General features: G+C 41.4%; 1 protein-coding gene and 1 long non-coding RNA gene across 2 annotated transcripts in view; both read right to left on the bottom strand.

Annotated features, from left to right (window-relative positions):
• NIBAN1 (niban apoptosis regulator 1) overlaps nt 1–14,291 on the bottom strand; it is a 74,142-nt gene that overhangs the window by 49,664 nt on the left and 10,187 nt on the right. The gene's annotated exons all lie outside the window — the stretch shown is intronic.
• Nucleotides 798–2,590, bottom strand: LOC142412483 (uncharacterized). Its single transcript, XR_012776493.1, has 2 exons — nt 2,184–2,590; nt 798–893 (listed from the first exon to the last, which is right to left on the bottom strand). It is a non-coding gene; the product is annotated as an uncharacterized LOC142412483 (long non-coding RNA).

Here is a 14,291-nt window from a genome sequence, read left to right as displayed (position 1 = left end):
GAGCATCTCGTATTTCAGAGGGAGTAGACAGACCTGAGTGAGACAGACCTCATACACTCTAAAAAAAAAGGTTTGTGTTCTTAAGAGTAGCTTGTCATCTAACTATGGCTCCTGCTATTTTAAAATAATTCTGAATGCCTCATTATTAAAAAATGCAGAGCAGCACACAGAGCACTCATCCTACTTAAACAGCCCATCTCTTGCGTCAAACTCAGAGACTCATTCCTACAGCCAGGTTTCCTTTCCCCTTTCCCCTTCCCTCCCAGACCAGGATCAAGAAAATTCTTCTTGGGAAATGCAGACGCAGGACTATCACACCTTTGATCTGTGGTCAACCATCATTATCCTAACAGCGCATCTTCCACACCTGCGCAAGCGTCTGCTACAACCTGAAACTCTGGAGGATATCTCAATTGCTATCACGTTATTTCCATGCTACGTCCTTCGCAAGAAGCACACAATTTCCTCTGACTGCATGACATGTTGCTAGGGTATTTGAGACCAGCTGCTGTTAAGGTGGAAAAGCCCAGGGAAACATACTCTAGCATCAATCCGCAACTGCAAAGCAACAGGCTGGGGTGTAACATGTCTCGTGCACACTTGAAGTGGAGAAGTAGCAGAGACACAGACATCCGAAGATGTGACTTGTAGCTGTCTGTGCGCAATGTATTTCATTGGGACAACGGATATAAGCTTTGTTGAGACTCTTCCACTGTCGGGCACATCCACTCCTTCAGCATGTGCACTTCACAGACATGTGCCAGCCCTGGGACACCACCCCCTCCAGCTTCTTCATACCTTCTCCCCTACATGTGTCATCTCTCATGCTGGGGGAAATGGATGGACAACCTCTCCATCTAGACATGTGTCCTGCACAAGCAGCTCCACCAGCACTGCAGAGGGGAGAGGCAGTAAATATCAGGAAACCATTGGCAGTGCTATCGCTCTCCTAAACATGTAGGCCTGGGGCAGCAGATAGGGAAAACAACGGGAAGGATTTGAATTTTAACCTTGAAATGCTTGAATTGCAACCGGTGAGATCAGACACTCCTGTACCAAACAGCAGGGGCCACCAGCCACCAGCTCTGCAACACTCCCGTTGCCAAATTGTTTATATAACGAGGAGAAACAAGATTGCACAAGTTGCCTTTGCACTTCTGTCAGATTAAAAAAATCCCAATAATCACAAATTACATAAAGGACAAAGCTTGTGGTTGATCAAGCAGAAGCAAGCCCAAGACAAGCCAAGAGTTTGATTAACACCGTGTCAGATAAGCTTGTCCTTAAGGCTGCTGAAATTTATCCTTTATTGGCAATTGGGTTAGAAGCAGCAACGCTCTGCCTAGAAACAATTACTCATGGTCAAATTCAACAAGAATAAGGTCTGACAATCCTTTATTTATAAGCTTATTTCACAGCACCAGAAGACCTAGGGATTTAATAAAACAAATGACCCCAATTTAGTTCCTGGGGGCCACAAGAAGTTAAACTGGGCTCTGTATGAAGTTAATTTGGTGAAGGTCAATGGTTTTCAAGTTTTGGGGTTTTATTTTCAACACCATGAGCCACAAGGTGAGCCACTAATGGGGAAATGGACACCAAGCACATCTTGAGCAGCTTTCTTCAGTCCGGATCTCAGCATCACATTACACATCACGGTAGGTCATACAAGAATGTTTCTTGGGAACATTTAAACAGCTTTCCAAAAATGTCAGCCAATGCTGCATCACCCTTTAAATCACGATTATGTATTCCCTCCTCCCTCCCTTTCGGGTGACAGGCGTTGCAGCCAGTTGCTTCACTGCCTGACCATCCACAAGATAAAATAATGAAAACTATTCTCATGTCAGAGATACAGATAACAGAAATTAACTATCTTCGTGATACTAGTTGATGTTTTTTCCAAACATACATATATATTTTTATGCGGACACACACACCTGCACAAGATTAATTCTGTGCAATGCCTGGAGTGTGCTCATATAGATTCAGGAGATATTTTTACTCATTTATTTTTTCTTAATTATTTTGCCAGAATTATGCCATACTAGACAGGTCTATTACAAAATTACTCAAAGGCGTATATGATACTGTACATAGGTATAAGTACACACACACATCTTTCCCTGCGGAGCCTTATTTATGCTGAGTTTACCTTACGTTAGTCTTAAAGTTCCCTTTACCTTGTAACTCCTTTTACTACCAGTCTAGTGTAAGTCAACCCAGATGGACTTCTCAGAGTACTGGGTTTCCCATGAAGGCATCACTTTTAAGCACCGTAGTAGAAGGCCATTATCCAGTGGTAATGTTTTATTCCATTTCTCTTCAACGAACACACAAACCCCACAACATGGAGACGGGTTACGTGTTGATAACGCGATGATTTTCTCACCGAATTGTAAGGTGTTTGATTCTCTTTTGGCTCCCACATACACTGAAAATGAGTAAATGTCATGAATTGCAAAGGAAACTATTTCAGCTAGCCTATGTGCAAAAAAGGTTAAAACCAAGATTCATCTCGGAACTAAATTAAACAGGGGCCTCAAAGTACAGGCGTTTATTTTAACGGCTTTCCATCACCACCACCACATCTCGTACTTTATAGCAGGAAATCATTTCAGCCTCAGAGCTCCTCCTTGCCATTTTGAACCCCATAAGATCAACTGGGTAAATACACGGATTTTAACCCAGACAACTAGCACCACTCAGATTTCTGAGGCGCTGATCTGTAGCCTAAGGCCATACATGTCACAGGTATACCAGTTGGGACGATTTTCCAATTTCATCTCTTTTTCTCAGCTTGTGCCAACACCGCCTTGCCTTGGTCCTCTGTGTAGCAGCAGCCATGGAAAGACATTTGGAGGGGGACTGCAAGGAACGCACACATCTTTTCCCTGGGAAGGGTACATTAGAGGTCCCGGACACGGTCTCCTTCCCATTTCCAGCTTATGAGCTTGCAAAAGCCTTTTGCTCTTGCGATCTCCCAGGCAACCTCCTCTTGTGGTCTTTTGACACATTGCTTTCTTGGTAAATATATATTTTTAAAATTGGATCTCTGCTACAGCATCCCAGGAAGTTCTTTTAAGTCAAATACACAGTGCTATTTGTGCTGAAAATTTTACTAAGCAGAGGGGGAAAAATAACAGATGTGTATTTCACATAGGAATAAATACTTCTGTCTCCTTTGCTATTAGATGTAGCTGACAACATATGTCTTCAGATGGACAAAGAGACAATTCTTTGTGAAAACCAAGAATCAATTTTATTGCTCTTCCCCCTTTTTTAAAAAGGACAAACAAATTTAAAAATATATATATAATTAAGCTTCTAATACAACTTTATATTACAGGAAGAGAAATATGTAAAATGCAGTTCACATCCCAAGGAATTTTTTTTACACACACACACCCCCTTTATATTAAGCTTGGACAACAAAAATGGGAAAATATTTCATTGGTAGTGCATTTTTAGTCATTTGCTTCAGGTTCTCATTGATTTAGTGCTATAATACTGCCAGATGAATGCAAGGAAATTTAACTGTTGTCACAGCAAAACATTATTGGGGAGAGGATGGGAGAACCCACTTTATGAAACCTAGAAGTTTGAGTGAAGCATCATTTCAAAATCTCTTTAATATATCATATATCTGTTACAAAGCATGGTGATACAATGGGATCACTTTCTGATGCCACATGGATTGCATTGGCCATAAAGACACTACAGTAGGAATTGTTCAGGACCAACACAACCTACAAGACAAAAATGTTGTTTCACAGCACTACGCCATAGGGTGCAATGTCATGCTTCCAGCAGACAGTCTGCGTGCTTGCCCTGGTAAAGCCAGAATTATTCACTATGACATTTGAGTAACCTGTTTTGCATATGTGCTAAACATTCTGAAAAAACATCTCCATCATATCATCCATCCATGTGTACACCCAGCAGCTGCAGAACAGCAACCAGTGTGGACTAGTGGTTTTAAGCTGGGAAAATGAATCAGTAGACAAATGTTTCTTAGTTCTGGCATTTCCAAATTATTTTTTCTAATATATGGTTAATCTTTCTATGCCTTAGCTAAGCCAAACTAGGCAAATTCTCCTTGCTGATAGTCTGTTCTCACATTCAGAAAAATAAGATAACATCCTTAAGCACATTTGCTAAATCTTTAGAAATAAATGGATTAAAAAATGATTGCCTTCACACTTTGCAAGAAATATTTCCAACCGTTAAAGGGTCTATACTCACACAAATAAAAGTCTCCCCTTTTACAAACAAACCCTTCTCTACCTCTCTATGGAAGATATCATCTCCCAGCCAGCAAAACCACACTGTTCACTGAATTTTTAATTCTGCAGAAGAGACACAAGGAAGCATTGGTGCCTCATCCTGTGTGGAAGGAGGTTCCTTCCCACAGCTGCAAAAAAGCATCAATTAAGGTTAGGAGCCTAGAAAAAAAGCATATAATTATTACACGAATCTGCTCACCAAACCCTGTGTAAAAACAGTCTCTTTTTCTGTGAATATTACAGATAACTACAACTCTACAATGCGGCAGATAAGCTTTATAATTCAAGTTAGTTGAGAATCACCAAGAACATTGCTTATTACCACGGTACCAGAGCATCAGCTGCCTGGATCAGGGGTTCTTCAAAGCTACAGAAATGTCTGGTTTGACACGAGGGGAGGAAGACGCACTGATGCTGAGCTGAAAATGGGGACCTTGACCAAGTCTCCTCTCACCCTTCGAAACAATCCTGGTCTGAATGAGTATGTCTGATTTCTCACTTGCGCTTTACTCGGACTCTACTATAGCGGCTGCTACTGCCCAAAAGTCCCAGTTTGCGACAGGATGCAGCCTTTTGCTCTCTTCCAGCTGTGAAATGGGTGCAAAGGAAACAGAATTGGCTGCAACAGAGTGAAGGAGGTCTTCCCTTCCTTCGCGAAACCAATGCGACCGCTCCAAAAGCCCCTGCTAAATTTAGTCCAGGGAAAATCCATGGGCAGAAGCAGAGAAAATGAGACAAAAGGGCATGAAAAGAAAATAAAGACGAACAAGCAAACAGAAGACAGGAGATGGCCCTCTGGCTGTCTGGGGCTTCTCAACATGGGAGACCTGCCAGTGGCCTCCTTTTCCCTCTTTTCTCCCATCCAAAGTTGAGTAAGGCCATAATTAAGATCCCAGTATTTCCAAAGCACTGTAAAAGAAGGAAACAAAGTGATCCAAACATTTTGGGGTTTTTTTTGCAAAGCTAAAAGGACCCATTAAACTTAATTAATCATTCCTTACTTGGCAGAGTTTATGCCTTTGATTCTCCTGAATTAAAGTTGGGACCTGACTGATAAAAGTATACCTTCTGCTGGCAAATTCAGACTTAATTCCATTAGACTTCTATTTTTAGCTGTAATTCAGAGAAATGCCAGAGCCCCACTGAGTTTTTGACTGCGATTCCCAGACAGGCACAGCTATGGTGTGACTTGCTGTGATGGGAAGCTGGTGGCACACAACTCCGCAGATGGAGTCTCAAAGTCATCTTGCTTCCTCTGTGGAGCTGGTTTCACTAAAGCCTGCTTATATACAGTGGAATCAAGCTGAGGGGTTACAGTCCAGCCACTTGACTGTCCGCCAAGTTTTGTACATTATTCTTCTTCCACCTGCACGAGTTTCAGTTCCTCAAACGCTCATGAAAGCATCACTGAGAAGACAATAGGGTTAGCGCTGGTGTTTGTTTTTTTCCATTTCTAAGACGACTTCCCGGGAAGAAGCACCAGTCAGCTATTGTCTCTCTCACTAAATGTGTGTTTGATTCTCCTCAGCCACTCAGCTCTTCCGCCTCAATGTTTCAATGCTCCTTCCTTTTTTTTTTAAAAAAAAAAAAAAAAAGATAAGTTGCCTCATTTCCTCTCCATTTATCTTTCACGTTCAGAAGGGCTTGTGACAACACAACACAACTTGAAAGGAAAAAAACAAATCAAAACCACCTTCTTCCAGTGCTGTGTTTGTACAGTAGGACCACGTGAGCTTCTGGGCTCAGAAAAACAGCCGGGCAGGTTATTATTAAGAAGAGGAAATTTGTTCCCAAGAATTTATTTGGAAACAGTTCGGTGAGAGCTCTCCTGCTGCTTTGCAGTAACCCTGCACCCCTCAAGGTCTTCAGCAGGACCTCCATGTACAGACACGTCAAAAGTACTTGCCTGTATGCCAAGACTTGTGGCAATGCGTAACCAGAGTATGTTAGAGGCCTGGTTTTAGGTCTATGGCAATCTTTGGTGGCAATACCTCAATTAGTGCATTTAACAGTCTGCTTTCGGCACTCTTGCCTTTGTACAATCAATTACGGACCTCTGGTTTTGTAAGTCTCAGTTCTTCCATCATGGGTCTCCATAAAGTTCTCCCCATCAATCCAGTCTGAGCTCCTATCAACGTGGATGCTGATACTTCCTCTCTTTTTGGAGAAGAATATGGTCCTCTGTTTTGTAAAATGTTTTAGTTAGGAGACTAAGAAAAAAACAGCCCTAAGAATGCAACATGCAAGAGCTAGTAAGAATAAAATAAAACAACTTTTGTGTGATAAGAGTTTTATCTGGCAAATTTATGTATACTAGATTACATTTTCATTTTCTGATTGCAGAAGTAATATTAGTAATGCTACTTTAAACATATTTAGCTCCTATCTACTCAACTGCATTTTAAGCACACTATCACAGTTCATTTCACTAGGGAAGCAGCCAGACAGCAGTCTCATTTACAGACTCACAGCTGGGGAGAAGGATGCTAAAGACACCCCTCTGTGGCAAAAGGGGTTACAAAATGTTCCTGTTAGTGCAGGTCTTCATAAGAAAGAGCAGATTTTGGATAATAATAAACAACCATGACTACATGGTATTGCTTTGAAATTTCAAAATTATACAATGTATTTTTCTTTGTGTCTTTCCCCAAACTCCTCAGTGAAGCGACTGCAGAAGATAAAGGAGAGTCTATGAGATGGTCTAGTTTTTGCTTCAGCCTCTGCAGGGCTGCTCTGCAAAAATTTGCCATGAGCCCATGTAAGTGTCCAATATCCACAAACTGCCTCTAACAGAGTAATGCTCATTTTGAATCTCATCCAAATCTGAATTACTCCAAAGGCTGCCTGCATTTACTGACTACAACTAAATTTCAAGCCATGTTTGCATTCTTTGATGGTGGCTTAAAGTCAGCCTGTGTCTTTCTGAGAAACAAATGCAGGGAAAGCCACATAAAATCCATTTTCTATCTTCATTTAGGCTGATGGGATTCACCAGGCTGATGAAGTGCAGGATAAGCACTGAATTTCTACAAAGTATTTTCCCTAACAGCATCCACCATGGCTTCAAAACACCCCCAAGAGCCCTAGAATCCAAAATACCCTTTCGGAGGCTTTTCTATCCCTTACTGTTACTCCTAAAGACCTCTTCATTTCTCTACTGTACAGTGCAATCATCTCTTCCAATGAGATGCTACTCATGCAGTAGCAAAACTTCTTTGTACCCTGGGACATTACTTCTTTGCTATTTACCCTTTCAAGCATCGCTGAGCAATTATTTCACCAACAGTTTCACCATAGGTTTTGCATAAAACCAGCAGCTTCATACAGACAGACGGGCTCTTGGTTAACTAAAAAGCAGATCAGTGAAAAGGATGATTGAATAAGAACAGGCCAGGAATTTTGGAAAACTGTATCCACAAAGACTGCCAATATGATTCGCAGATTCCTTATAATTTCCAATGCAAAACCACGGCCACTAGGAGAGACAGTATTGAAAAAGTGCATCTCATGCTCTATGCTTTACACCGAGCTTGACTAGCAAAGATGCACCAAACCTTCGAAAACGAGCCAGTCAGGTTGAACCTTCTGGCTCCAAAAGTTTGGGTTTAAGTTGAGTCACACCTTTTCAGAAATTCAGAGGTCAAGACAACAAAACACAGGCCTCAGATTTAACATACTCGTTTCCTATTTTGCTTGCAGCAATGTCCCTCTGAGGGACATGTGCCTTAGCTAACAGCAACAAAAACCATAGTCTAGGACATGATAGTCTTCTTACAACCTCTTTTGAATCAGTAACGAGGTCAGGTCCTTGTATTGTAATTATTTCACTTTTAGAAGTACCTCTGTCACTAAGAGGATAGTATACATGGTTGAAGATTCAAAGGCATTTTTGAAAATTACTTTTGCTGCCACCGGTGTAAGGCAACTTCTTGTGTTTCCAGAACTGCTGGATACCAACCACCAGCGCCAGGTGGGTGCTCAGCACCTCTGAAGCCAAGCTGAAAGTCTAAATGCCAACTGAAATTCTAAAAATTACCATTTTTGCTTGGATGTACTAAAAATATCTGCTTGGTGTGCTTCAGAAGAACCTTCTGCGAGAAAAAAAATGAAAGCATCAGATCTTATCTCATTCAAGAACGACTAGTGCAGAGCAATGCAAAGAAAGTCAGAGGAGATAATGCAGCCCTGGCTTCAAGATTGAGCAGATACCCTAACATGCTTTTTAAACTCTTAATTTTCTAGGGTTCCTCTAATTTGTAAAATACTGTATCTTGAAATTGAAAGAAAACATAGAATTATAGTAAAGAAACACCTAAGATATGAAAGTAAAACTGCTTCACTAGCCAGCACACGTTATTTAAATAAAAGTCTTTTAAATGCATTAGAACTACTTTTTTTGCAAAACTGCTCTGGAAAACTAATTTTTTAAACATACACTCTTCTTTGCTTGTCTACTGTATATAAATTGCATATCTTCTGGTTAACATATTATTCAGTCCGGAATAATTACACATCAGAGAGATGCCTAATAAGCTAATCTTTAAATTCTACAGATCTAAAAAAAGATCCCAAGGCATGTTTTATGAATATAGAATGGCATCAGCTGACAAATACATGGCACAGTCCATATTATTGTGGTTGCAACCAAGAACCACATGAATCAATGTTATGGGCTTGTTTTTGCATTATTCAAGATGACAGGACTTCTGAAGGAAAGCAAAAGCTTGTTCTGTAATTGTGAGAATCCACTATGAAGGTAAAAGAAAATTAGCCACACAATATGGTAAAGAAAATACAGAATATAAGCAATACTGCATTTTATCAGCAGCATGCACTTCACTGGAAGACTCCACAAGGTTTTAAAAAATCAAACAGCTGCTATGAGAAGCAACAATGAACAGAAATACTTGGACTTACAACTAAAACTAACAGGGGACAGAACTGACAAAGAAATATTTTCAGTTACCATAACCATATTGTTTTAGACTTACATCAGACAAAAGCTATTTTAACAGGAAAACCTGTCTTAGCCAACAGCTGGAAAACTCATAGCCTTATTCTGGAAGGAAAGGGGCCTTATTACTTTTTACAGATGTCTCCATTCCCATCATCCAAAAGAAGTTAAAACTATGAATAGGGAGATGGGCCCCATCTGAAATACGGCTTTCACATCCTCCCAAGGCTGCACACACTCACATCTCTGGCATCGATTCAGCCTACACTAGTATGTGTAATGGTCACAGAAACTCAACCTGACGTTTCGTATAGCATCTTCAAATTCAGCTTTAAATTTATTTTTGCTTCAGTCTCTCTGAAAATCGCGTGTCCCTTCCAACAGAACTCCAGACACCTCCACTATCAGAGGGGCTGGATTTTATTTTTAAAAAATGTTCTTTTGCAGACAATAACAATAAAAACGCAGCCAGTGTTCACCTACGCTGTTCAGCCCCAACACCCCGCAAGACCTGGCTGTCAGAGCACCCTCCAAGGCAAGTCTGATTGCAGTTTATATACACGAAAGTAACACCTGCCAATGCCAAGTGTTACAGAAAGAGCACAGCAACTTTTCAGTTGACCACACTTCCTGCTGCCTAAATATTTAAGGCACGCTAAGGAAAAACCATGTAGCAAGATTAATAGCTAACAAACCACAAGCTCTTGCTCAAAATTACCACATAGTATTTTATACTCTTACCAACACATTGTTTTTGTATGTTTGTTTACATTGGTAACTCCCTTGTATCTCGGTGTGGTATGAGCTTTAGACACCCTCATTCTGGTACGAGATGTGCTGAGCAGCTTCATGTTTTTTCCAAGCGTAAGGGAAGTTGGTGATAAATTCAGATGGGGGCCTTTCTTCTTCATTCACTTCAAACAGAACTTCTTCCTCCAACAAATCCCAGTGCTGCTTCTCACTGGGTTGCTTCAGTTTATGATTTGCCACCACTACTCGGCCACAGCTCCCATGGGATTACCACAAACACATCAAGGCCCAAAAGCCCAATCTCCAAAGTCTTCTACAGAAGCTTCTTTTGTCACAGATCTCGGGTGTGTTTCACAGCAAATACGGCCTCAGTTTTGTTCCGGGCACTCTTCCTCCCCACTGCTTCCCTTGTGTTTGCTGGGACATCATTTGAAAGCAGCTTGCTGCTGGGCCCTCCTGCTCTCAGCTAAAAAGCTGTTGAAACTGAAGAGCAGGAGGAAGGGATCAAAGCTCTGGTAGAGAACAGTGAACTACGTACAACAACATGGAGGCCTTTCTTCTGCAGCTTCTGAGGAAACCCGATAATATGAGGACAGTTGAACTGGCAAAGGAACTGCTGTGCTAATGAAATACCCATGGTCCCTCCAGCGGCACAGCAATTACGTACCATGAAACCAAGCAAGCACGCTGCAGCCATTCCCTAAGGAAAGCATCCACCCCACATAATTAAAATACTTATCTCAAAAGGAATGAGAGAAACAGTAGACGAACCCTAATACTGGCCCCAAAAAATTCATTGTGGCCAAGGTAGCAGACTGGTGAAGTATCATACATCTAGAAGTAAAGTTAAATTAGGATTCAAGTTTTCAAGTTGCCTTGATTTTGACATCCAAAAAGAGAGAGGTGCTCAAATCCTGCATCAATCCACACGGACATCAACATCCTTCCCCATTCCTTCAGTCTGTTTTTGATCAACAGGCTTATGGAAGCAGCTATTAACATCATTTTCTACTTAGCACATGATTTGCTTCTATAGTTCAAAAAGTTTTTGAACTTCCTAGAGATGAATTTCTTCTATTAAATACATTGTGATGGCTGAATCAAGACTTTGGCATGGGCTTCAAATACCCTTCACATACAGGTCAGACTTAAATAAGGCTCATGGCAACTGGGAGGGATGCCTGTCCTGTCCTTCAGCAGTCTGCTCAAGACCTCTCTCCAAATCGTAATGTTTGATTTATACCAAAAGCTGAATAAATGGACAAGGAGGCTTGCCATCCTGCTTTTGGCAGAAAATTTCAGATTTTTTAGGTAAACAGATGATTTATTATGCTTCATATTTAAATGGATATATGTCCCTCCTTCACAAAGTGTACACTTGGATTAATCAGGTTGATTACCCTAAATTAAATCTTCCTGTGCAGCACATACAGGTTTGCTTCATGGGATTTCTGACTGTTTATCTTTTTTTAAACCAAAGGTGCTGGAACAACCTTTGGCTCCTGTCTAGCAAGCCTCCTGTACAAGGTATAGGAAGCTACACTAGGTAGGTGTGCACCCACCTGCCACTCACTTTGGTACATTATAACACCAAGCAATGCATTGAAGGTCTGATCCATGGAATGCCAGAGACTGGTTTCTTTTGTGGGTTGTATAAGACACAAATCTCCATGAACAATCCAGCAGCTGTGTCACTTTTGCATATAAGTTTTTCCAAGGGTTTACAGTTTTGTTTCAGTGTGTCACCCCTTCCTCTACACACACCTGATCTGCTAATTCCAACCTGCACGGGAGGCGGACATGCCTTCACCATGCTTGCTGACATTTGCTACTTTCCTTTTGGGTTTTGGGCAATGTTTGGTTTTGGAATAATTTTTTCAACATCACTTTGTAGGAAATGGCATAGTCTCAGTCTAAGCCTCTCCTTCTCTGCTAAAAAGACAGCAGCATAACAGACCTGCGCTCTTAGCACAATTACACGATCATTTTGCCTTCTGCAAATGAGGGTCTTCACTGTGGGCCACAAGAGGGCCAAAGGAAACTGCAGCTGATTCCCTGTTTCCTGGCCATAGCTGGAAAGCCCACTGCAAATTATCAAGCTTGATAAAAACATTAACAAATAACTAAACAACCATGATTACATTTTGAAAGCACATCAAAATCAAGAACTCACATCTCCTCGGTATCTTTAATTCACACAGTCCCCTTTCCTATGTGCATTTGAAACACTTTTAAAGGGTGGTGGGACACTGGAACAGGTTGGCCAGAGAAGCTGTGGATGCCCCATCATTGGAAGTGTTCAAGGCCAGGTTGGATGGGGTTTTGAGCAACCTGATCTAGTGGAAGGTGTCCCTGCTCATGGCAGGGGGCTTGGAACTAGATGATCTTTGAGGGTCCCTTCCAACCCAAACCATTCTATGACTATCATCTTTTCTCCTCCAAAAGCACCATAAAAACCACCATCAACTTAGATCAGCTGACAATCTGGATGATTTTGGATGATTTTTGCAGACACAAATGCAACTGTTATATCTGGATACCTCCCTCCAGCCACACTCGCAAACCGTCACTAGCCTCAAACATTCCTTGTGTTAGTAGTTTTGCTGCTGCTTCCTGGGCTGAGAGCAAAGACCAATGGAGCACAAGCAGCATGGTTAAAGCTACTTTTCTTTGTAATCACACCTAAAAATACTGTCATCTAATCAACCCAGTACAGTAGCTGCCCCATTTAAGGTGGAGCTCTGAAAGTTTGTGGTGTGGTGAGCTGGAAATTGCAGGGACTTGATTTATATTTAAGGCAGGTAAATGCCACCCTGAAGAACTAGATCCTGTCTCTGTGTCTGCTACAAAATGTAAAGCTGGACAAAACGTATGTCACTTATGGGAAAAGCTACCAGATGGCTCCTTCTGCCTTCTTTTTCTGATTTACAGAAGTGCTGAGTGCCCGCAGTCGCAACTGAGCACAGCCGGAGCCCAGCTGGAAATCTGGGGAGAGCATTAAAATAGACAATTCCCTCAAAAATCAAGTACTAGGTTCGTCAAGCCCCAAATTAATATCCATAACTCCTCATACGTGAAATAAAATACCACCACCTATCACAGTATCTCAGCAGGAAGATCAGTTTTTTGATGTCTGCACGGCACTTTGTAGCTTGGCAGGTGTACAGGAAATCTCAGAAGAGGAAAAAAAAAAAACCAACCAAACAACAAATCTGGGTCTTCCTACTGAATGAAGCCAATAGAAAAACATACCAAAAAGCTGCCTTTGCACCCTGGTCTCCCTTGAGCATCAGCGGTGAGTTCAGGACTTCAGATTCACGTACCTTTTCAGCTAACACAGTAAGCTTATATGGTAGAAAGTTGTGTTTGCTTTGTGGCATTGCCTTTGTCTACAAGGGTGAACAGCTGCTGGTAGCTGTGGGTTTCGCATCTATTTGCTAGACTGCACAGAGGGCAAACGTGGAAACAGTGGGGTTTAGTTCAGCAGGTAAACACTTGCAGCAGTTAGAAACCCTTCCCACTTGCCTCTGGTTTCCCTTATTCCAGCTCTATGGCCCCCAACCCCTTCCCTCCTCTTGCAGGATATGCCTGAACTGCTCAACAGAACATCCAAAGAGAGGAAAAACATGTTTTCCTTAGCTTAATTCTCAAAAAAGAAAAAAAGAAAGCTCATCCATTTTAACTGCTGTTTTCTCAAAAATGCAATTTGAGGCAGACACTCAGCATGGAAACTTCAATCTGAACAGCTGAAGACTGGCAAAGCCTCATTTGCAACTGAAAACAGTGGAAAGTGTCTGGCAGACTAAATTACAGACAATGATATTACTTTACAGAATACCCCTAAGAGCAAAAAAGCCTTTTTTTTTTCCTTTGCATAGACCCTGCCATTAAATCTTTGCCTGGGGATGATGAAAGCTTGCCTTTCCTCCAGTGCAACAGCTACAACATGTGGAACATCAAGTGAAAATATGCAAGGATCCTCCATATCACATTCAATAAAAGCAAGTTGGTCTTTAGACAATGTTCATCTAAGATATTTAATGTCCCCAGTGTTGCTTCAAGAATCAGGTCTTCAGTTACCAACATCGTGACAAAGCTCTTCAGAGAATCACAGCACAAATAGCAACTGTGGTTTCATGCAGAGGAAGGAAAGTATCACATAAAGCTTTAAAAATTGCTTCCTAAGATAAGAGATGAGAGGTGCTCTGGAAGAGTGCTAGCTAAAAGGACAGGGATGAGTGAGCTGGACACTGAGTGGAGGAATGGTGGTGGCATCTTCTGTAAATTTGAAGCAATGATGC

The sequence above is a fragment of the Mycteria americana genome, chromosome 7 (assembly GCF_035582795.1).
Source record: "Mycteria americana isolate JAX WOST 10 ecotype Jacksonville Zoo and Gardens chromosome 7, USCA_MyAme_1.0, whole genome shotgun sequence".
NCBI classification, from domain to species: domain Eukaryota; kingdom Metazoa; phylum Chordata; class Aves; order Ciconiiformes; family Ciconiidae; genus Mycteria; species Mycteria americana.
This window is presented reverse-complemented; position numbering and strand designations above follow the sequence as displayed.